The sequence below is a fragment of the Mixophyes fleayi genome, chromosome 10, assembly GCF_038048845.1.
Source record: "Mixophyes fleayi isolate aMixFle1 chromosome 10, aMixFle1.hap1, whole genome shotgun sequence".
Classification (NCBI taxonomy): Eukaryota; Metazoa; Chordata; class Amphibia; order Anura; family Limnodynastidae; genus Mixophyes; species Mixophyes fleayi.
Window position 1 is genome coordinate 100,781,655 of NC_134411.1, and position 26,656 is coordinate 100,808,310.

General features: G+C 40.1%; 1 long non-coding RNA gene across 5 annotated transcripts in view; it reads left to right on the forward strand.

The window, feature by feature from the left end:
* Window positions 1-26,656, forward strand: part of LOC142104564 (uncharacterized) — a 383,703-nt gene that overhangs the window by 265,322 nt on the left and 91,725 nt on the right. The window lies entirely within an intron of this gene.

Sequence of the window (26,656 nt, forward strand, 5' to 3'; positions counted from 1 at the left end):
CTGTCCGTACATACAGAATAAGAACAGATGACCAGTATTACAACTGACATACACGACATGAGAAGCGGTACTGTGCGGCTGTCCGTACATACAGAATAAGAACAGATGACCAGTATTACAACTGACATACACGACATGAGAAGCGGTACTGTGCGGCTGTCCGTACATACAGAATAAGAACAGATGACAAGTATTACAACTGACATACAGGACATGAGAAGCAGTACTGTGCGGCTGTCCGTACATACAGAATAAGAACAGATGACCAGTATTACAACTGACATACACGACATGAGAAGCAGTACTGTGCGGCTGTCCGTACATACAGAATAAGAACAGATGACCAGTATTACAACTGACATACACAACATGAGAAGCAGTACTGTGCGGCTGTCCGTACATACAGAATAAGAACAGATGACCAGTATTACAACTGACATACACAACATGAGAAGCAGTACTGTGTGGCTGTCCGTACATACAGAATAAGAACAGATGACCAGTATTACAACTGACATACACAACATGAGAAGCAGTACTGTGCGGCTGTCCGTACATACAGAATAAGAACAGATGACAAGTATTACAAACGACATACAGGACATGAGAAGCAGTACTGTGTGGCTGTCCGTACATACAGAATAAGAACAGATGACCAGTATTACAACTGACATACACAACATGAGAAGCAGTACTGTGCGGCCGTGTATACATACAGAATAAGAACAGATGACAAGTATTACAAACGACATACAGGACATGAGAAGCAGTACTGTGCGGCTGTCCGTACATACAGAATAAGAACAGATGACCAGTATTACAACTGACATACACATTATGAGAAGCGGTACTGTGCGGCTGTCCGTACATACAGAATAAGAACAGATGACAAGTATTACAAACGACATACAGGACATGAGAAGCAGTACTGTGTGGCTGTCCGTACATACAGAATAAGAACAGATGACCAGTATTACAACTGACATACACAACATGAGAAGCAGTACTGTGCGGCCGTGTATACATACAGAATAAGAACAGATGACAAGTATTACAAACGACATACAGGACATGAGAAGCAGTACTGTGCGGCTGTCCGTACATACAGAATAAGAACAGATGACCAGTATTACAACTGACATACACATTATGAGAAGCGGTACTGTGCGGCTGTCCGTACATACAGAATAAGAACAGATGACAAGTATTACAACCGACATACAGGACATGAGAAGCGGTATTGTGCGGCTGTCCATACATACAGAATAAGAACAGATGACAAGTATTACAACTGACATACACAACATGAGAAGCGGTATTGTGCGGCCGTGTATACATACAGAATAGGAACAATTTCCTGCAATGAGCTGCAGGACATCATGGCGGTGAGCACCACTGATATTCCAGGGCACCTCTATAGGGTGTGGAGAAACATCCGTAAAGTTGCAGAGTGACGGTCAGGATTCAATCCCTGACACATTACAGGAATTTTTTTTCACCATCCAGGTCATAGGAAGAAATAATTCTGGTCTGTTGCATGATCCTTTATTGGGGACAATATTCATTTCCAGTTCTTTTTTTTAAATTCAATTTATTTAAATCTTTATACAGCAGTCAGCACTTACACTAGACCTGTAGCTGGAGCAAGTGATACAACTGAAAACCATGTACCTTAGAGATGCCCAAAGCTTGAATCTAAGGCTGCTGCGTGCGCTTGGCGCTTGAGCTAGGCACGCCCTTACTGTACACTGACTATGTGCATACGCCCATTCCCCTCACCGTTCCGCCCCTGAAATCATAGGCTTTAGTAAGGGTCCTTTGCGCTCGAAGATGAATTAGACGTTGCTGCGTTCGGTTTGTTTCTGGGCATGCGCAGAGTGATTTTGCTCAAAATACGGCATATATATTGGCATACACGTTGCTTAAGGATTCAAGGCCTTTGTCACAGGTTAAACTCACTCTGTTCACAGCTGGTACAAACCTTTAGCTGTAGATGTCCCATTAATATGACAAATAACAGCAAACCGATGGTTCTAATTTTATTTACGATGAACGGGAGATGAAGTTAGCGGGACATCTGTAGATACTTTGTTCCATTAGCCAGTTTAAAGGTGATGCTTTGCTGTCTTTCTTGAAGGGGTTCTGGATAGTGGTACTCCATAAAGTGGCATCTCTATATCCTTATATACCTATACCAGTGATGGCTAACCTGTGACACTCCAGGTGTTGTGAATCTACAAGCCCCAGCATGCTTTGCCAGTAGATAACTAGCTGATAGCTGGCAGAGTATGCTGGGACTTGTAGTTTCACAACACCTGGAGTGTCACAGGTTAGCCATCACTGACCTATACTATAACCTACACATTTGCTCTGGGTTGCACAGAATATAAACCCTTAATCCATTGCCTGCGCAGCGACTTTATAATACACTGTGAATTCACTTTCTCTATTACACAACAGTCAGAGAGTTTATCTGTCCGGTCAGAAGTTATTGAGAGTTATGAAACATAATTAAAGGGTACTTGTAATACTTTTAGACTTTATCGGCCTACAAAAGTAATGAAGCATTTTCACATTCCTTTACTCCCTTATCAGAAATATCATTCTGTCTGTCATAGGGGACCTGGATACCAGCAGAATAGATTTATGTTGTTGTTTAAACAATCAAGGCAAATGCATTTAAGAATCTTCCAAACCTGGTCAATGTTTCCAGATATACAGCCAGTATGAAATATTGATGCTGTCAACTTGAATGACTATCAGACTCATATTGGCCCTGACCTACAGAGCTTACAATCTGTTCTAATTCATGGATATTTAGATCTACTATAAATCACTACTTTTGTTTTTAGCATGGATTTTGTTTGGCACCATAAAAAATTGGGGGAAAAAGTCATAATTATCTGCAAAGGCACTAATTTATAGCAAAAGCTCCACTAAATATATAAACAGACTAATATGAGCACACTTACTGTATGTATTGGGAAGAAGAAAGCTACTTGGATCAAACTCGTTAATATCCCCTATGTAATTACTTCTTTCAGATAAAGTGATCTGTATTTAAGAATCTCCCTTCTGTTATCTGTAGACCGCCATGTGCGAGCTGTCTCTGGAGAGGAAGTAGGAAAATCAGAGTGGGCAGCAGGTGGAAGTAATAACCCAACATGTTAGCGCCATTAATAACTAGCCCTCTGTGCCAAAAATCTGCCTTGTGTTTTTATTTTGCTAAACTCCGAGGGAATGGCATTAACAGTTGCTAAAAAAAAATTCACGCCTCATGCGTCGCACAGAAATCGGTGCCAGTGGCTACATGGAGTGTGAATTTTTATACATATCGCATTCTGCAGAAGAGCTTACAGTCCAATAGATCAAGACACTATAATTTATGCAGGTGAAACCTTGTATTTATATTACATTTTTTTCCGTATGTATAAAAGAACGTAGGAGAAAGACTCATTGACCGGACTCAGTTTATACTTAAAGTCAATGTAAAGAGTACATACTATCAAGTGGTTGTACTTGTTGTATTAATCAAGAGACTATAAATACAGCCTGGCGGAATTAGTTCTTAGTTATGGGCTCTTTGAATTGGGGAATATTTGTGTATCGAGTTTATTATAAGAGTCGTCAATAAGTAAACACGTCCTATTCAGCCGCAGTTATCTAAGCTCTGTCTTGACAGCCTAACACTTCCATTACAGAGTTCATGCTAAATGTAGCATCTTCTTTTCTCACCCAGAGACTACGGTCAGGGCAGTAACCTCATATAGCTGGATCAGATCCTGTGTCACATTGCATCACAATGTCAGTACTACTATATAAACACATAGAGTCTGAACCGCAATACCATTCATTCTCATGCAGAAGTACAACATTTCACACCTCTCGTTGATGCATAGAGATGGCAGATCGCAGCGTAAGTACAAGCTAGGCGTAAAATTGCCTGCGAGTTAAATTCACATTTCAAATATGCAATTGTGATGTCAACTTCTCCCCAATCATTTGCTAAATGAGCATTGCAAAAACTGTCTTAAGTACAAAATAAACATACATATGTTTAAGTTCTTTTACAATGATTTCCAGCCAGCATATATACAAATATGTCTCTTGCAGTAAAATCTTTATACACACTCTTGGGAGAGATGTCTGTGACTCCCTAAGATAGATGACAGTTTGCAGGTTCTCAGCAACTCATGACGTTCTGAATGAGAACACTATTGGAGCATGCACGCGTTCTACCTTTGTACACAGAAAGCTTTGTCAATTGACATTAAAAAGTTGTCAGCCGATTACCAGGTACATGCACTAACACCATTTCCTGCCTTCTGCAGCAAGTAACACGTTAGCACAGCAGAAAAATCACTTTGGCATTCTGACAACCGATAACTGCAGTTTTCGTAAATGAGAAAAGACATACCCTAACAAGAGACACAGCCAAAATAGCCCTGTGATCGCTAGCATCACCTCTACAGGTAGGTATGTAAGGGTAGCATTACAGCCCTGCAGGCAACTGCTCTGCTTCTAAACGGAGTAATGCTAGAGCACTCATGCAGTCTGTGCCCACCAGGTACAATGAACAGGATGTGCCCATCAAGGCACTGTGCACTTACCCTGCAGGCCAGAGTGACAAGCATGGCTATAGGTCTTCCCTATAGGAAATGTGGAGATTCCGCTCAGACTGTGACTGACTTTCTCATCCAGAGACACTGTGTGCTGGGCTGCATCATTACATCTGAAACCTTCTTTCTCAGCTGAACAGTCTCAAGTTCCAGCCTGGGATTCCCTTCTCCACCCCCTCACAGACACTTAACCCTCATCCTGCTGAACCTCGGCTGCAGGGAATGGAGAGGCTGCAGACACCGAGTGACATTATGAGGGGAACCCTCAGCCTATGATAATCTCTACTTTCATTTTTTTGTTTTTCACCTCTGTTACTGAGATTTAAAACCAATCACCCTGAAGACTATATTAGATGGCCAGCTTCAGATTCTAATCCTCTCTAGTCTACGTGGTGGTAATGCAGCTGTAGTTTGTAACATGTAACTTTTAACCCAGAAATACATTACATATACCAATCAGCCACAACATTACAACCACTGACAAGTAAAGTAAATAACATTGATTATCTGGTTATGGCACCTGTCATGGGGTGGGACATATTAGGTAGCAAGTGAACAGTCAGTTTTTGAAGTTATGTGTTGGAAACAGGAAAAATTGGCACACGTAAGGATCTGAGCGACTTTGTCAAGGGCGCAAGTTGTGATGGCTATGCGACTGGGTCAGAGTATCTCCAAAACTGAAGGCCTTGTTGGGTGTTCCTGGTATGCAGTGGATAGTACCTACCATAATTGTTCCAAGGAAGGACAACTGGTGAACCGAGGACAGGGTCATGGGCGTCCAAGGCTTATTGATACGCGTGGGGAGCTTCTCTAGCACAAATTGCTAAAAAAGTTAATGCTGCCTATGATGAAAAGGTGTCCGAACACACAGTGCATTGCAGCTTGCTGTGTTTGTGGCTGCGTAGCCTCAGAACGGTCAGACAGCCCATGCTGACCCCTATTCACCGCTGAAAGTGCCTACATTGGGAACGTTTTCAGTAATGTTACTCTACATAACTCATAAGAGTTGTTTGTCCTAACAGTCGTGGATACATTGGGAAGATTATATGGGGATACATGCTCTTCTATAGATACAATAACCTGTGTCCATGGGAGGCGACTGTGTGAACCTGTAGCACGAGAGCTACTTTGACGACCCCCTGCCTAGCAGTAAGCGATGATCGGAGGGCAGACAGGGTGAGCATATTGAGCATATTACTTGTCCATTTTGAGCTATTATTCCCACTTATGGATGAATTTTCCCATTAGTAGTGAAGACTCTGCCGCTGATGGAGAAGTGAGTATGTTGCGTGAAATTGCTCAGGACATGTCCAGAAAGTGGGTACACATATATTTGCCCATGCAAATATGCTTGATTCGGGCAGTTACACCAGCCGGTGCCTGAAGAAGTGGGGCACGCTAACGTAGGCCAAGTGCATAAAGGGCACGTTGATGAAATTATGAACGGATGCAGACTGGGTAAAAGATGTGAATACATCGCTGAGAAGGTGGTCAGGGACCAGTGCAAATAGCGGATGATGATGGTGATGACGGTCTCTGGCACTAGCGAGCTGCTTACAGTTTGCTGTTTGTGATTGTGCTGCTGATTGGTGCAGTCTTTGTGGCATGGGCATATATTATGGTTTTGTGTTCGAGTTTAAGCAATATATTTTTTTACATACATGAGCTGGGGAGTTTTTTCTGCTCTACTAAAGGGGACTTTGAGTTTTATTGATGCCTAATAGTGAATCTTTTTGTTGCACATGGATGCAAATGTGATGTGACTGTAACTTGTGCTCGACATAACCTGGCGTATATTCTACTGGTGCCGACCTGCACAGATCTTCACATGGATACAGCTCAGCATATGGGCATAAACACGCTATTTGTATGAGGGTAAATTGCGCCCATTTTGCACCCACTCTGCATCTTAAAATCACAATGAATTATTCATATCTTTATATCCTTACATTTCTGTTAAGTAGTTTCTCAACATTTTGGATATACCATCAGTTTTTACACCCATTGCCGTTTTATTATGGGAACTTGCTGCATATCTCCCATCTTTTGGTCTGAAATCATCTTGTGCCTCATCTTGAAATGTTCCTCTATTGGGGTGTAATGTATATTTCTTTATAAATAGATTCCTGCACTAGCTTCTGTGTATGTGCTACTTACATATAGTATATATACTATATATGGTATATAGTATCCTTGGCATAATATTATTTGTGTCAGTGCTTCGTTCTGCCCAAAATAGGGCTGCATGTGACACGGGCAGTGACATGATGTGATGAGGGGAATGGAGGCAGCAGGAAGCCACAGACTGAGAGTTATATAGTGGAAGGAGCAGGGTCTCCAGCAGCACAGAGTATATCAGGAGATGAGTGATGTGTTAGTGAGGACAGGGCTGCATGTGACACGGGCAGTGACATGATGTGATGAGGGGAATGGAGGCAGCAGGAAGCCACAGACTGAGAGTTATATAGTGGAAGGAGCAGGGTCTCCAGCAGCACAGAGTATATCAGGAGATGAGTGATGTGTTAGTGAGTACAGGGCTGCATGTGACACGGGCAGTGACATGATGTGATGAGGGGAATGGAGACAGCAGGAAGCCACAGACTGAGAGTTATATAGTGGAAGGAGCAGGGTCACCAGCAGCACAGAATAGGGATGTGAGGCTCCTGCACATTAATACAGGACGCCACAGACTGTGAGTTATATAGTGGGAGCACATAGTAGAGATGTCAGACTCCTATCACACTGATGCAGGAAGATTATGGTGTCAAACAAACCTCTATATGAAATAAAGGTCATGCATCTAACTTGTTTAACGAATGGTGGGAGATATGTGACTATCCAGAGGGAACATACTGCCCTCTGATACATCATGCCGAAATGTAACTCACTAGGAGCTGTTGGTTCTACCATAATCTCTAATATCAAACACAAATGTGTTAGTGCGTTAGTGCGTTAGTTCATGTGGTCCAGATCCTAGTAATTTATTAGTCTGGTGAAATGTCTGTTGAAAGGGATGGAAATAGTGCAGATACTATTGATAAGGCACAAAGTCTGGCAGTCTTCTGAAATAAATATGTAATCCGTATTGTATTCACATCAGATGTGGGCACTTCTCAAGCAGAGACAAGTGTGGCCTTGTTTAGACAAGTACAAGCTTTTATACTTTTTAACATTTGTTACACAGTGTAATGTCATTTACTCTTATTTTACAGTTTCCTATTATGGTTAACAAGTTTTTAATTGACATTGGCTATCTTTAGATAAAGATCAATATACATCCACATTGTTTAAAGCATATGTGGTGACATCGTAAATCTTACTTCACCTTAATTTGCTTGACCTATCTCATTGACCTTTATTAAACTTAAAAATAAAGTTTGTTCAGCTGTCACTAATCAACTTTTGACCCCTTCCAGTTGAATTCTGAAAAGATCAGAATTGTGGACACTTATTTACCTCACTAAAATATAAGTATAATGTATTCTTTAATTGATACAACATTAACCAGTCAATATTGTGCCAATCAGGTTGGCTTTCACATCACCATTCACAGACTCACCTGCATGGCATATATCATCCCACTGCGATAGTATTCTATTTGTCTCATTTCCCAACATGCATGGAATGCACCAAAATATACTTGTGCATCTGGTGTAACAAGGAAGTGACTGACGTAATTTATGCAAAATAACAAATATCATTTTATGGAATACTTAACTTACATTCTTTCATTTTGTATACATGAAATACAAAGTTGTAACACTTATATTCTGTCCCTCTATCTTTATCTATTACTATACAGCCAGTTACCAAAATGTCCTCTTTTGTAGAACTCAGAACATCAAAACCCCAAAATGTATATTTTCATTTGGGACTACATTGTGAAGGGAGATAGGGGAACTTCCTCCCTCTCCGTCTATATAGCAAAAAGGTGCATATCAGTGTCTAAACAGCTATGAGGATGACGCAGAAAGCTTAAAGGAAGAAGTGTAGCAAACTGTTGTTCACATTCACGCTTAAGGTGTCCTTTAACACTCCGGCCCTGATGCTTGATCTTCGCACCAAGCGCCGGTATTACTCATGTGGGTGGCTATATTGGCTGAGATCCAGCCCTTAGGTTCCAGGATTGAATGATCAGATGACTTCCGCAGCACATAGGGGTGTTGTCTGCACTCACAGGCCTATAACAGTCATCTTCAGACCAGTCCAATACACTTGTGTTGACTTATGAGCTCCTAATAACAAATTATGACTAAATATATTGTAACTCAGAAATAATGTATAGAAAACAAAAAGTTTTTTTATGCAGGTTGCAACTCTCTGAGGTGGCTTCTAATATCCATAAATAATTACAGCAGGGACTGCTGTAATTCCTGATGAACACAGAATTGATGGATTTCATTCTACGTACCTAGGAGACTTTGCTACAAATTATGAGTATGAGAAATCAGAGGAGTTCGCCAATCATATTATGGAACGAAGGGGGCGTGGCCATGCAGGCTACCAGGATGGCCGTCTGAACAGGGAACTCCGCGCCACCAGATAATACTTGATGATTCTGTTACTCCTACTGCTGTGTCATAACAGACATTGGAAATCCTTCTGCACAAATTAGAAATGATGGTACAGACTAAAGAACACTGTGCTCGCCACCTGAATGTATTCTTCCAAACCGTGCCATCTTTACAACCTACATGATCACACGTGTCTTATGACTCCTGAAGAGGACGGTATGAAGGGGGTACATTCAGCTATACCAGGTCCAACAGCAGGTTGTCTCAAACACTACAGCTAGGTACAGACTGAAGAATTTTCCGACCGATGTCTTACCTCAAATGATTGTACCTACGACTGAAGGTCCAATCAGTCTGGCGATTCATCCATACATGCTGACACCATTTACCTTCAGATCTGTGCATTTCATCTGGTCCTCTAGACTTCAGAGAATGGCAGCACAATATTTATTCAATCATTCTTGTCACTCTGGTTAAAACCAACTTGTTATAGCTATCCACATGTCTTATAGAATTTTGTTAGCTTCTGTTTCTCTGAAATTAAACATTCTATCTCAGAATGAACAAATCATTGATAATTTCTACAGCACTCTCTACATTAATTCACCGGGACATTCATCGCTAGCATCGGCTGAAAAGAGCCCGACTCTGTAAACTCTATGGAGATTATGATATGAGTACATACACACTACGTGATCGGTCAGAAAATATTAAACAGTACGGCCAACCAAATGAGCCGACAATCGACACTTTGGAACTACTTTCGACCATCGTGTCACTATATACACTGACCTGTCTTCTGACTGAATGGTCATATGTCGACTTATTTGCCCGATTATTGGATGAAAATGCTCCAGTGTGTACCCAGCCTAACTCAAAACTCCTTCAGGGCAGCTGTGCTTTTATTTCCTCTGGAGATGTTAGAGGAGACTTTCAGGAATCATTATTCAGATTGCTGAAGTGTAAGATGTCTTAGGGCTAGATTTACTAAGCTGCGGGTTTGAAAAAGTGGGGATGTTGCCTATAGCAACCAATCAGATTCTAGCTATCATTTTGTAGAAGGTACTAAATAAATGAAAGCTAGAATCTGATTGGTTGCTATAGGCAACATCCCCACTTTTTCAAACCCGCAGCTTAGTAAATCTAGCCCTCAGAGTCACTATAAAAAGCCCAAGATGAGAAGGATACAGAAATTAGGATTTTATATGGCAGATTGAAAGAAACAGAATTATAATTGGAGAATTAGAAAAATAATTCAGATCTTCTAAAGATGTGTCCAACTATAAATCTATGTGTATATATACCCCAGATATGTGGCCTAACAGTGCTACAGCAGCATCACCCTATTAGTACACAATATAACAACGTAATGATGTGTCATATACACAACAGAGAACAGTGTCTTGCCAGTTACTAATAAATGCAAAACTCACATTTTCAATATCAAATGTTAAATGCAAGTTAAATTAAATACAAACATCTTGTTTTTTCTTTTAAAAAATCAATTGTGAATCTTCTTTCCTGCAGTCGTCTAAATGGAAATGTCAAGTAATGCAGTAAGAGCCCTAACTTGATATAATGTGGCCACAACGGTAATGAGTCAAGTCCAACCAGAGGGTTCAAAATGTAATCAGCCAATCAAAAACACCCAGATTGCCATCAACATTGCGTATTGTTGTTCCAGCACTCGCAAGCAAATCGCCACGCCCAGATAGGTCGCAGTTACATTCCCTTAGTGTACGCTGGCCTGTCCCTGCCTGCACCCATTCTGCCTCTCCAGGAACGGCATAGGGAGACGCAAGACAAAGATATGCAAATGAGCCACTTAATATTTAATGTTTAAAATGTATTACTGGCTACACAGATCTCCTTATAGATCACTATAGATAATGTGCCTCTATGTGACAACCAGTTTACCTCTACTCCCCTTATTTTTCTATCCTGTAGGTCCAACTGCATCCCATCTTGTCCCTACGCTACATGTCCAAAACTGAGCTCATCATCTTTCCCACCCCCAGTGTCACTACCCCACTCTAGTCGCAGTGTTGCTGTTACCAAAACTCTTATCCATTCTCTCATCATCTCCCACCTTGACTATTGCAGCCTTCTCCCATTTGGCCTTCCCGTTATCCGGCTGTCCATGCTACAATCTGTCCTTAATGCCGCAACAAAGCTGATCTCTCTCTCTCTCGTCACTGCACATACTCTGCACCACTCTGAAGATGAGTGTGAGCAGCTTGAAAAGCATTCTGGTGGTTATAAAGATCCAGTGAAGGCATTTGCAAAGTCCTCACCAACAGCTTCCCCTCATACATCTCTGATTTTCTCACCAGATACACACCCTCTCTCTTTCTTTGATTTGCCCCTGGCCAGCTCCTTGTCACCTTTCTGATTATCACTTCACTTCCACCTCCAAGACTTCTCCCGTGCTGATGCTCACTTATAGAACTCCATACCCTTCCTGACCAGACTTTCTCCCAAACTTCAGTCTTTCAAACATCACCTCACAAAATCCACCTCTTCACTATAGCCTATTGTACCCCCACCTGATACTATTCCATGAGGGTGTATTACCAGCTATACTCCCACTAAATAGTCACTCCAATCCTGCTAGCTCCAATTGTCTCAGCATTGCCCTCTCTCTGTAGAATTTAAGTTCTCACAATTAGGGCTCAATCTGCACCTTCTTCTCTATCTTTCTACCTGTTCAGTTTATTTGCATGATTTGTTATACCAACTGTCTGGCATTTCAGGGTTTTGTAGCAAATTACAAATAAACAATGATGATGAAAGTGCTCTTTAACTATGACTAGTTTCCTAATGGTCCATCATTCTATAGTTAGTAATGCATCTCTGGTAATGTATAGCACCACCTGCTGGTCAGGTAGCAGATCCACAACATTATCATACCTGATTCTTTGTATATCTCACTTTCAGGAGCTGCAGATACTGGGTGTGAAAAAGAGACTTTATTACACCTATTGTGCCATCAAATGGGCAGGATAAAGGGTACAGTGATGCCAATTGCTTCATCATGTCTTCACCTTCTTGGTGTTCATGGGTTTGGTAATGCAGTCATTGCGCCATCTAGAAGGCAGTCATAGGAGGCTTTCTGATTCAGGTGGAGGCAGTTCTTAATAGATGGCTTCAAGACTGGGTTATCTACTAAAACATTCCTAGAGGTCCCAGGTATTCCAGAAACCCCCTTTACCTACCCTGTACAGTTGGTTTACGTTAAACAAGCTAAAACAACAATGACATTTCTTACAAAAACGTGAGTGTACTGTAGCTAAATTCTTCTCTAAAGCGAATAGAGCAGATGCTGCTGGCCATGCATTTGTCAAGGGAGTTATATTTTATTTCATTCACAGTCTCGCTAAAATCTCAACAGGAGAATAACATTGCAGAGTCTGTTTTGACTGAATTTGCCAAGTTTTATGTACAATTATCCAACAAACAAAGCCCTCACAATAAAGTTTATTAACCTTTCCGAACATAATTAAATTGACAAATTTAAATGAATCAACTGAGGAAACACTCAGACAATTGATTACAGAGAAAGAGGTGTTTTTCTGCAATTGCTAGTTTTACAGTCTAGAATGTACCAAGCCCTGATGGTTTAACAGTCCAGTATTATAAAGTTTTGGTTGGACTCTTGCCTCTTTCTTGCAAAAAATGAATGCCCTACTGCAGGAACATTGTCTCCTGCCAAAATTCCTACAACAAATATATTGGTTACCCCTAAAACCAACGAGTGAGTCCCCTGCCAATGATCACCCAGTTTTCGTTTTGATCATTGACGTCAAAATATTAGCAAAAATGTTGGCCTTCAGATTAAATAATGTTTTATATAATTTGATACATCCTGACCAGGTGGGATTTATACCACATAGAAAGGTTCCAAAAAACACCAGAACGATCCACATCTGTATAACAAGAACTTATACTTGATATAGATGGAGCTTTACCCTCAGGCGGCAATATTTATTTTGTACGCTAGAGAAAGTATGTCTGTCTTCAGCCATGGGCTAAAGCACAATGGGGAGATTTCAATTCAGTCTTGTTGAAGCCTTGCATGATGTGAGCACTTCCTTGTGTTATTGTAAGTAAAACATCTATGATTTTTGTGGCTTTTAGTACTGTAACATCCCATGGAGCCTCATCTTGTGAGGGACAGAACCTCTCAGTTGAATCCCCCCCCCCCCCCCCTATGTTCCCCTACAGCCAAAGTTTAATTAAAACCTTTGAGACTTTCAAATATCCAGGTAAATAATAGTTTATGTCAGGGCTGCCCTTTATCCAATTACTTTTTGCCTCCGCCGCAGCCATTGAAGCCATTAGCATATTGAACTAAATCATGCTTGCCTACTCGCCCAGAACTAATTTTGGAGAGGTCTCCTGGACTCCCGGGAAAGAAGACCAACCTCCCAGATCACACTTGTTCTACTTGTAAAGAGAGACAGGGCGATGCGATTTGCCTTAATGGGACTCTCCAGACGGGTCCTGATGATGCGATTTGTGTTATCATGGCGTGACCATGTCATTGCATAGCAAGAAGCAGGGCCGTTATGATGTAAATTACATTGTCAACCCCCAACAAAAAAGCAGGCAGGTATGAATTAAAATTGGCAAAGGGGTTTATAAGCGCTATCAATATGCTGACAGTCTACTCCTAACGAAGCCTTTAGCCTGCTTGTCAAGCCTCATTACTAGAAGAGTTTGTGCATTTATTAGGGTTCTGCATCAAAATCTGAAGCATTAATCAGCAATCTACCACCTTCATTAGTCATATTATTTGACCCAAAATTCCCTTTTTGGTTAGGTTATCTATCAACCCAAATTAGCAGGAACAAAAGATATGAAATGCTTAGGCTTTCTGTACTGTTTACTATACTGTTCTTAATATACTGCACTGCTTACTATACTTTACTGTTTCCTACACCGTACTTACTATACTGCACTGTGAACCATACTGTACTGCTTACTATACTGCACTGTGAACTATACAGTACTACTTACACTGTACTTACTATACTGCACTGTGAACCATACAGTACTACTTACACTGTACTTACTGTACTGCACTGTGAACTATACTTTACTGTTTCCTACACTGTACTAACTATACTGTACTGTGAACTATACAGTACTAACACTGTACTTACTGTACTGTGCAGCTTCCTACACTGTACTACTTACTATTTTGCACTGTGAACTGTACTATACAGCATACTATACTGCGCTTATTATACTGTACTGTGAACTATACTGTAGTATTTAACATCTATTGTAATTTACAGTATGGATGACATTATACACCTCCCAACATGTCTGTCCCCGGCAGCGGACCAGGGGGAATGACCATCCCCCTTCCCCAGAGGGCTGCACTGGGCTGTCCATTACTTACCTCCCTTTTCCCAGCATTCCCACCCACAGGACAAATATGTTCCTGGGCAGGACTGCGAGACAGAGAATAGAGACTGTCGCGCTGAAACCGGGACAGTTGGGAGGTATGCCTTATCCCATATACAATACTGCACTTGTGCCTGTAAAATAAGGAAGATACTGGTTATACTGTTAGAGGGATGATGTTATTAAAAAAAAAATGAAAATAAAAAATTAGGAGGAATGAGTTTTGTCAAAGGCAAGCAGCACCTACCAAGTTTCTAATTTGGTTTGTTGCTCGTTAAGAAGAATCCCTTTGTGCACCGTTACTGATAACTGACAGTGTCCTATTAATTGTGTTTTTGGTAAAGCTTTTTGCAATCATATGTTGTAGTAAAGGGTGTTTCTTTAACAACAGAGTACACTCTGTATGTAGCAGGTAACACTAGCAGTAAGTAATGAGATCTTTATAAGTAGTGAATGTTGGTGTCTGATTATAAAGATAGCACATAAGCCATATTATTGTCTGATATGTATTGTATCTGTATAAGCAGTACTTATCTGGAACTGCTTCAGTTTTCCTTAACAACGTGTGTATTATATGGGAGGTTTGGGTTCTCATAAAAGCAGCAAGTGGATATTGTTTTTTGGATAAGGGTAGAGAGGCGACAGAGGAAATCTATCGCTGTTCACTAAATTATCATGGTGCTATAAACGAGTTTTATGCATAGACCACCCTACCCGATATGATAATAAAGTGCCACTTTCCCATTGAACATTTGGTGCATAACATTAAAGGTTGCTGATACTTCCACTATTGCACAACTGCAACAAATAAACACAATTTGAAGCACAATATGTCACTAAAAGACTATCATAATTGCTACAGGTGGGAACTGTTTCAACGGATAATGTTACGATTTATATGTGGATAAAATGCATAATATAATTTACAAGATGATAGCCAGACGCATCTTTTTTTCAAAGCATCTGATGATCTCAGGGACTGTGCCAGTAATTTGTGAGATGCTTTATACCTCTCGTTCCTCCAGTGTATTTAATCGCTTCATGCTGTGATGAAAATATTCACAACTTTCTTATCCGATCCCCCAGCAATTCATACTGATTACACAGCACTCTGGATGAGAGCTGTATGCTTGTCACACTTACACAAACTCACAGGGTGCTATACCCTGTGTCTACTGGGTATCTGCTAAGCCAGTGACCTTGGAATGAACCAACCCATTTGGTAGGTGATGTGTGTGCTAACATTACATGTGTACAAACACAGAAGCAAATCTGTATAAGCTATATGTGGGCAGCCTGCCAGCGCAGGATTCTCTGCCAACAGGGAGAGTGGAGGCGTGAATCACAGAGATCCAGCGCGAGAGCTAAGAATATATACTCCAGGACATTTTTGTCATGCTTTGTGTTTTACTAGATGATTGTGTTGCCTAGTGGCAGCTGAGGAAAAGCTTGCTGCTTGGTAGCCAGGCAACTTGTTCAGATTTATAACAGACACTGAGATTCTATATCGCCCTTTGCAGCGCTTTGTCTTTGGATTTCTAAAGATTGAAATAGGCACCACCTAGAGCAGAACTGCCCAAACTCCGTCCTCAAGCGCTACCATCAGTTCATGTTTTCAGGATTTCTTTAACTCACCTGTGCATATTTAATCTGTTGTTCAGGGTCAGTGTCAGCGATATTGCCGCCTTGAACAGCTCCCTTGTTTAATATCTTATCAAATATTCACACAATATATCACCACTATTTCATCAGGGATCCTCTCCCAACTACCTTTGTACTTGTCATGAAACGCACTCTGCGCACTCATGACTTGTAAGGGGGCACACAGGATTCCAGCTTAATCCTTGAGCTCACCTGTCCGTTAGGTTACAGATTTAACTGGTCCCTTCCCCAACACAGACTTCCCACTTCCACACCTCTTCCACACTTAGGTTCTGCCACCATCTACGTATAAGGCCCCTAGAACGCCTATGGCTTAATTACTCAATTGCGCATACTCTGTACTCTGATAGCAAAAACAGTTAACTCTTCCCACACTGGTGTTTAAAGGGTTAACACAGCCAAGCAGTCAACCTCTTCTAAGCAGGTAGTGAATTCATGTAGAACAATAAGGACAGAAATTTTAGATTTAATATACATAAAGTACAATGCTTACAAGGAATAAAAATATTTAATAAAGATGACAAAATATATGGCAAAACAGATTTAAAAATAAAAAGGACAAAGTTTCAGAATATAAACTTACATACAATTTGTATAATCTGCCCCAAGGGAAATTGGCTTGGAAGATGGATAGCTTATAAATGTTGATTAAATTCCCTAAAGTCTGTAAAGTTTTTGCAAGTGGTTTCATATTTTTAAAGACACATTGGGGTAGATTTACTAAACTGCGAGTTTTGAAAAAGTGGAGATGTTGCCTATACTAACCAATCAGATTCTAGTTATCATTTATTTAGTACATTCTACAAAATGACAGCTAGAATCTATGCAACATCTCCACTTTTTTAAACCGCAGTTTAGTAAATGTCTATGCTTAAATCGAAACGCGTTGGTTTTTGTTTGGTATATGTTGAACTGCCTTCTGATCACCAATACCCTGGAGCCACTATCCAAGCAAGATTGGATCTAGAAAATATTGGATTCTTTTGTTATATGCGGCTGAAAGGAGAGATCCTGATTCAGCCTTTGTTCTCTGTTTTCTCCTATTCTATGAATGAATATTTGGAAGTAAGAAGAAAGAGGATACAAGAAAAAAAGTTAGCCACATTACCCTGAATAAACCTAATCTTGACTGATCTTGGCAGCTATGCAGGATTGGATCTGGTCAATATTTGGATGGGAGACCATCTGGATATATGATATAGAGATGTGGTTGATTGATCAATATAAGAAGAAAGAGGATACAAGAGAAGAAAGAATGTAAAGACCCTTTATTGAAGTTGACTGTTATCTGCCTGTTGATGTAAGCATAACACCTAGGGCGGATCATAAGACACCTATCCTTTCAGGATATATGACATGGGAGTACTTTAAAGATTTTATGGAGCTATTTTGATTCACTTCATGATATATATTACATGTGTCTATGAGGAATTTTCCTATGTGTTTTCTGACATTTAGTTTGCACCTTGTATGACAAATTACTGACCGCCATTGTACAAACCATTGTATGTTTGAATTGATTTAGTGGTTTGGTGGTGTCCCATTCGATTTGTTTGGGGCTGCTGTGGTTGTTGAGGCGGCCTAGATCTAATTTTGTTTTGCAACTTTATTAACCTGTATCAGGCGCCCTTCTCCCAGAATGGAAATTAATTTACAGAAGGCCAATAATGATGGCAGAAGACTTATCTCACTGTTCTATAGATTTGACCCCACTTATATCATGTTAGTAACTTATCTATGATCTTGTATGCCTGCATGGTCCTCCACAGACCAAAAACTTATCAGAGCTGCTGGAGGAGTAGATTTCCGTCAGACAGTAATAGACAAATATGATTTTGGAACGGGAGGTTGATGATCCTACATAATGTTTGTTTTATGATGATTGCACATACTGTGTGATGCTTGGTCATCACTGATAAGAAATGTATTAAGCCCTTGTTTCTTGTACAGCGTTGTCATGTGCCGCTCCTCTGTACTTGACTGACCCCTTTGTCCTGCCCTATAATAATAATAATAGGGGGGTCATTATGAGACCATTACCATGCTGTCTGGTGTTGCAGCTCATTTATAACTATATTTACTATATGTGCGTTTTTGTTTGTAAAGTATAAAAATGTGGAAAGAAACCCAAACAAAACAAAACTTTATTTGTCTGACTCAACTACAATTAAAGATAAGTGGTGTAAGCGTCACCAGAGTTCATGCAGAATAGATAGTCTGGTCACTACCCTTAGGTCAACAGCATAGTCAGTTATATATTACAAACCAGATGTGCAAGAATTTCTTTATATCTTTTTACTGGACGTGAACATTTCAGCCAATTAATATATGACTCAGACACTGATAGCTCATTTTTCAGATATAGCCTTTACTTTTTGTACGAATAGTTTACTAGCCTCCGGCAAGATCTGGAGAACACTGTGTTATAGCCCTACTTTGACAGATACATAAAGATATATCTAAAAGATCTTTTCATAGGTAACCAAATTTGATTTATCTTGACCCATTACTCCCTGAACATATGCAGTCCTTAATGGAATTCTTACAGAAACCAGTTTTTGCACATTCCTGCTTATACACTGCACTTTGTGTGGGTTTTGATTTCTCACCTCCATCACTGTCTGTCTGTGATAATTATATCATAATCAGGTTAATTATGAAATAATGTGGTACTGCTGTCATGATCTATATCCTAAAATCTGAAGTTAGTTTAGTCAAAGTGGTTTCCAGCAAATCACTCTGTGTAAGCAAATCAGGTATGATTGTAATTTTATGAATGAAACAGAAATTCTTCTGAGGCCTGCTTTCTCTCACTTTATCCTCATTATTTACTAAGATGTGCGCTGTTATCACAGAAGAGCAATCAGTACTTTTTTATTTCCCAGTTAAGAGTTCCAAGGAAAAGATTTGCAAAAATATCTATTTGGGTCACTCCAAGTTCAGTGTATAATCCTTATGGAAAACAAAATCAATCAAAGCAATTATTTTCATAATACATGTTAGAGAAGACCTCTGTACAAACTTATAACCGCTGAAAGTAACATAATGTGTGAAGGCAGTGGGAAATGACAATATAGTTCCTGACAGGCCCAGTCATTGCTCTTGCCATCTCTTTTCCTCCTTTGGTGATCTCCGTTGCCTCCTTTATGGCAACAGCTGCTGTCGAACATGGGGAACAAGTGTCCTGGCTCTGTTTACAGCTCCTGCAGCAAGCAGTAAAGAAAAACAACAGCTACTTCAAGCGGGCGGATAACCACAAGAGTGCCCTCGCCGCATGGAAGCAAAAGCCTTATCTAGAACTAGAAGAGGAAGGAGGGTCAACTAAGATAAATGGTGAAGGACAACTGCTGACTTTTTAAAATTCTACAGTGAAAGGATCATGTTTTGTGACTATGAATTCTGCTGTCTCTCCTTGTTCCAACAGTGCTGCACCAGAATGCCAGTTGCCAATGGCTGCTTTATTATTAGCGGCTGATAAATGCTGCTGCCTTACAATAGCCACGCCCACTTTCTCCCAATGTCAGTTTCAATTGTTATTGCTCTTTTTTATGTACCAAGTGTTTCCCATAATTCTTGGATTTTATGCTCATTTGGACAGGACCATTTATATTTTCTGGTTCATGCCATTGAATGTAATTTGTGTTCTGATCCACTCAATGTACATTGCTGAATAATATGTCAGCACTTTATTGATAAAAATGTTTCAAAGATATATACATACCATCTAAGGAACCGAATAGGGCCCCCTCCAGAAGATGCCGGCACTCGGAAAGAGACAGTTTGATCGCCAGCAGCACTTTATCTCTAGTTCCATCATTTTTTTTAGCAGGCAGTAATTACGGGAGAAGAAATCACAGGGGTGAAGTTTCCCCAAGGACTCCCGATGAGGCAAAACAGCTCCAGTACCGTAGGAGAATGCGCCCGCTTGTAGTAAAAAAGGAAGCTGACAGTCCGGTTGACGTAAAATAGGAAATGAGGAAAATGCAGATTTCAGTTGTTTGAATGCCCTGATAGCATCTGGAGGCTAACCTTATCTAGTGGAATAAATGCCATATATTTACTATCTGCCAGAAGGGAGTTAGAGGAAATATTTTTAAAAATCATTATTAGAACTGTTCTTGGACAAAAGGATGCTAAATCGGTTCTCAAACATTGGCATATCAGCATAACTCTAAGTGAGGTCACAAAGGTTTGGGCAAAGAATAATGTTTATAAAGTATTGAAATGATTTTAGAAATTGTCATTTGTTGGGAATCAGTCTGCTACTGAGTATCTCCTTCTTTCTACCTAATCCCCAGACATCAGACTATGTGATAAAGTATGTGAGTGTAGTTCTTCTGTTCTGTCTTTTCTTTCTGTTTAATTTTAAGAAACTATTTTGCATTTCTAAAAATGTTAATTTATTTATCACATATTTATTTTAGTTTTCACCATTTTATTCAAGCATTGATGTTTTTGTCAAATTAAATCACATTTAATAACATTTTGCCTTTGTAGTCTTAAATAATTAATGTGTCTAATGGGCTTGGTTTGTATAATGCTAAATTTATACAGAAAAGTATTTGGTTTGCAGTAACTCCAGTTAAAGATGACAAACAACAGCGCTACAACAACAATGCCAAATAGACTACTCCATCCTCTACAGTATTCCTATGTGTGAAGCAGGGGTGCAGCCAGATGAAAACAGGTCCTAAAGCCTATATAATATACATGTACCCTAGTAAACTCATAAACGCACACACCCTACACAACTAAAGAGAAAAAGAACTTATGGAACTAGAGCATATAGTAAATCTAAAAGCAAATACATTTATTAAAATGACAAATATTCAAATGAACCTTATGGAAACCTAAATATAACTACAATATAAAAACACAAGAAACCACAGTAAAGTACAGTGAGAATGTCCAAATCCTAATAAAAATTGGATATTTGCAAGTGTGCTTTAGTTACTCCACTTTGTATAAATGTCCTTTATTTGGGAGCTCCCTGTTATATTCATATAAAGTGGAAATGTACATCAGTTACTTATTTACTAAACAGTTAGCAAACAACTTAATATTACATGTTTTAATATTTAGTATTAGTAAATATCTTATTTACTCCATGATTATATTTACAGTTACTGTACTGCTTACATTTAAAATATCCAGATAGGTTTTTAACATGATAGCCAGACAGAACCTGTATTTTAATATTTTTATCTTTATTTTTTTCATGTATTTGTTTTTTTAGAAAACTTTTACTTCTCCCCTGGTTTTATACGTATCTATATTATTCATTTTTATGTGATGATATCACCAAGTGTTCAGGAAGTGATTCTACTTGTTGACACCGTATAGATTTTGCAGGAATCTGGTCCTCACTGTATTTATTCCGAAGGATGAGAGATATATACATATATCTGTCTCTATTAGGGATCATAACAGTATTATATGGTGTAGTCATCTTTAAGCGGTGTACCATGTCTCTATTTAGTGACACTTTTATTGTAATTTTATCCTGTGCATTGTATGCTGTATAAATAAATATTGATTGCGAATTGGTCTTAGTCCCTCTACATGGGGTACAATTCATTCTAATTGAAATTATTATTATAGGCTGTCCCAGCGCTTGTCACATTGTATGTATGTTAGAACCTGTATTTTAAGCTCTTAAACAATTAAAGGATGATAAATCTTTTAACATTTTGGATTTCTTAAAAACAATGCGCTCTGTGTTTTGAAAGGGAATATGGTAGGAATGGATCTGATGATCGACTGTCTTCTTTCTGTTCACACTTGGCATATGCACTGTATGGCTTAAAGCATACCTCCTGCCGTTAGTCCTGGGACAGCGTCAAACAAAAAGGGGCTTGAACATGCTTGGGGCATATCTAGCAAAAGGTTGTCCCCAACTCCCCTCCCAAAATAAATCAACATCATCTTACACCGAGACTGTCCCATCTAAATTGGGACAGTTGGGAGGTATGCATACAGGTGCCAAATACGAGGCTTTAATTATTAAATACAATTTGAATTGGTTATATTGGACATGCACCGTTTTGAGTATTTAACCCTATCCTTGATGGATTCCTAAGTGGATGAAATGCGTAGAGCAGTAGTTGTGTGTGGATGAAACCCATAGAGCAAGAGTTCTGCGTGAATGAAACGCGTAGAGCATTGTTCACTGTAAAGAGGTGTCTGATTCTTACATTAATCCTACCTGTCTGCTCCTTGTCAGTGTGAGTCATCATCCTCAGCTGCGATTCAGCTTTACACCCACCAGGGAGGGTGGCTTATGGTTACAGAGCCCTCATCTGGGTACCATCCAGCTGAGCTATTTCTTTTTGTTTAATGTTCAGTATTCAGTGTTGTTATAATTGATGGTGTATTATTGATGGTGATTTCCAGATGCAAGTGTATTTGTGCTGTGTAACAATGCACTTTGTGGCATTGTGCATGTACAGAAATAAAACACCTGAATTTAATGTAGTACATACTTTTCACTTGCAGCCCCTTGTGTCTGGAGAGACAGATTTGGGGTGTAAGTGACCAACTTCAGTACAGTAACAGTGTGCAAGACCTCTAGAGATGTGTCCTAGCTAGACTTCTAAGCATCTCCAGATATGCCTAGGTGGTGTAGATTTTGCCCGTCCTGTAGGACTACTATCGGCCCTGATGATTATGTAAGACAACATGCCCCTACTTTAATAACACTGGAGCTGTTTCCAGCACCCCTGGTGCAGTGTGGGCCAGGAGGTAACATTATATTGCAAATTATTGTGGAACTATATGTCTCAGCAAGCTTGGCAGCCATTGACTGCATGGTCATGCTGGAGCTGGCTAGTATGCCCTGTCAGGCAGTGTCCTGTGAGCTGTCATAATATAAACTATGATACCAATGCAGAGCTACAAACAATTTAACTGAAATAATACACTCCAAAACCACTTGTTTACAAGTATATTAAACACCATTTCATTAAAATGTGTTGCAAATTTTCAGAAATGCGTAATGCAAATTTGTGGAGCCAGCCAACCACATGGTGCCAATTGCAGAGACATAAACATGGAATTGACTGAGTTATATATAATGTAAACTGTAGATGTGTGTGGACCTTGGATCAATCAACTCCAGCAGGTTTATTTAGTGCACAGATCTTGCAGAACATCTCTAGTATTGTTTCCCAAAATTGATGTGCAGAACAACTTACTCTTGATCTGGGATTCTTCCCTGTGAGTCGGAGAGCATACGTACAACAGGGATGTTACAATGTAGACAAAATAAATACAGATGGGAATATATAGGTTAGAGTGGGCCCTGCTCGTGAGGGAGTTTACAATCAAGTGGGTAAAGGGCACAGCTGAGACAAGAGGAGCAAGTGTGGTTTTGAGTGGAGATTGGGACAGCAGGGAGTGTGTTCCAGCTGGAGTAGTATTATAAGTGGTATCAGTGTAGGCACAAGTAATGAAGTGGGTTCTCTAGAGCACATTTAAATGTTTGAAGGCTGGGGAGAATCTAGGAGTGGTAGGGAATTCCATAGGTGGGTAGTGGCAAGAGAAAAGTCTTGTAGGTTGGAGTGAGAGGTGGGTATCAGAGGTGAGATGTAGGTCAGAGGTAGACGGGTGAGAAAGAGAGAGTATTTCAAGGTGAGATTTCACTTGTATGAAGTGGTGGTGTGCTGGGCTTTGTAGGCGAGGATGAGTATTTTGAATTGTATTTGCAGAGTGGTGGGGTGGCTGTGTAACACAGAGAGAAGAATCTCATTAATAGTGTGGCATTTAGGACAGACTGAAGCAAGGATTAATGGGTGAGGGGAATGGAGGAGGAGGTTGCAGTAGTTAAAGCAGGAGATTGAGATGGTTTTATCACATGTTTAAATTGTCCCTTTGTTTAGCCAAATTACACCTAATGGTACAATCTAATTTTGTCACTTTTCCAAGGCAAACTGTGATGTTTAAATTGTATTACTAGTAGTACTGATGGTTCTTCATCCATCCCTTACTTTTACTGCGTTATATTAGGATGTCAGCGCCTAGTATAATCATTTTCATGTCAGTATTACACATCCCTGTGTATTCACAGGGATGTTACATTTTTAAACACTGAGAAGGCCTTTACTTCAATGAATGAAATCCTGCTCATCCCATCAAACACTTGCATGCATTTTTATACAGTTATACATTGTTATGGTGCGTGTGACTAGGGTATGAGCATCTTTTTTGTATTCACTCTTCAACTCCTTGCCTGGGATTTCCTCCATTTTGTAGTGGGTGAGGATAGAACAACCTGTAGCCGATCAGAGAATCAGAATGTGTAGTAAGAAAAGACAATCACCTGTGATACATTGATGAGGTCTACATTCTACAGGACAGTGCCATGGTGGGAGAGGGGATTAGAGGTACACAAGAAAGACACAGACTGAGAGTAGCCCTGCCTCAGCAAGCACCAGATAAAGAGATAACCAGGATGACCGCTACAGAAATACCTACATGCCATGTCTCGATGCAAGCTTTGACTGCCTTGCAGCTTTTAAAGAGACACATATTGAGTCTCATACACGTTCCAGACCCCATAGACGGTACAGATCCCATAAACATTCCAGACCCCATAGACGGTACAGACCCCATACACATTCCAGACCCCATACACATTCCAGACTCCATAGACGGTACAGACCGCATACACATTACAGACCCCATAGACGGTACAGACCCCATAGACATTACAGACCCCATACATATTCCAGACCCCATAGACGGAACATACCCCATAGACGGTACATACCCTATACACGATGGATGTATTTTTGAACTGAATGCTAATTCCAGATTTCCTTAAATTGATTCTGTCCATGAAACAGGCACCAAGTGAGCTGAATAAGCAATCTGGCTGTTTCCACAAGTGTTAAATTACTTATCTATATTGTGAAATCAGTGGCCCATAATCATTTAAGTATTCTCTCCCCGATAATGTACATGATGTTGTTCCCACTGCTGAATATGGATACTTATTACATTGCTTTATCTTACATGTTAGTCCTATTAACCATGTGCCAGGGTAAATGTCTGTCCTTACATTGTACACGCTCTGCTTGTGATGTGGGCGAGGGTTTGCCTGAGCCAGAAGGAATTCTAAATTCACTTAGTTTTTCTTAGTTTATTTGGGATTACTGAAATTAGCCTTTATTTGGGCAAACATGTTCTGGAGTCACCTTATAGAGCCCGGTTACCAATCCTATTTACATATGTCCCCATTTTCACCATAGAACCAGGAACAACCCTTTGCAACGCCATCTGGGAGAAGTGGGTTTTGTTATTATTGACATTTATATAGCGCCAACATATTCTGCAGAGCTTTAAAGTTGTAATCAAACACATTAATAACGTACGCTTGGGTATTAGACAGGATGCCCTCCTTACAAGTTTACAATCTATAGGACAATACAGGGGTTTGATACACGAGGTTCAGTGTTGCAGATTGAATACTGGTCCAGCCAGATTGCAATAGGAAAACGTGCTTCGTAAGGTCTATATTATCCAGTCACAGAGCAGTGATGGTTTTGGATCAATGCTTTGCACAAGTGTTGATAGAGGATAAATGTATATTTTGAGTGAACTATGTAGTATAGTGGTACAGGTAGAATAGCCTAGCGAGGTTCAATAGGATTTTGGGGAATTTGATAAGCTTGTCGGAAGAGATTTTTCAGGGAACATTTGCAGATTTGGAGGCTAGGGGAAAGTGTTGTTGTATTAGGATGGGAATGGCACACAGTGTGTCAACCTGGCAAAAGGCCTGTAATGGCAGCATGAGCAGGGGATGAGAGACAGAGCAGACAGGTTGAGTTGAGTTTGTGTGCCATGGCTGAGGTCATGTTCCACGCTGAGAAGAAAGAGGAGCTGGAGCCACTTGATGAAAAGCCACTGCTGGGGTGTGACTAAGATGGTACAGCCAGATATGGGCAGGAGAATATAGAAATCAGGGAGTTCAAAGTTGTTGAAGAGAGGTAGAAATTTGTTGAAAATGAAGACGAAGTTGATATTTCTGCGTTTGAGGATATCACCCAAGATGATGGTGGGAATTTCAAAGAACTGCTGGGGTGGGGTGATCAAGATAGATCACATGCCTAGAGAATAGGAGGGAGTTCAGATAGTATGGACTACTGATGTTGGAACCGTAAGTGATAGAACAGGTGGGAGAACTTTGAACGTGCACCACGGGGGGAAGGAGGAGACCAACTCCCACCTCTCCTCTGCTTCCAGGCCTGGAGGTGTGGGTGAAGTGGAGACCACCATGTGAATGGACTGTAGGGGAGGACTTGTCTGATTGTGTGAGCCATGTTTCTTTTGTTGGCTGATGGTTGAAGTTATTTCAGGGGATGTAAGTTTTTGATTACAGAGCAAACGTTCTATAGGGCAAATTTAAAGTCTTGAAAGTGAAGGGAGCGAGTTGACATCTTTTATGTTTGC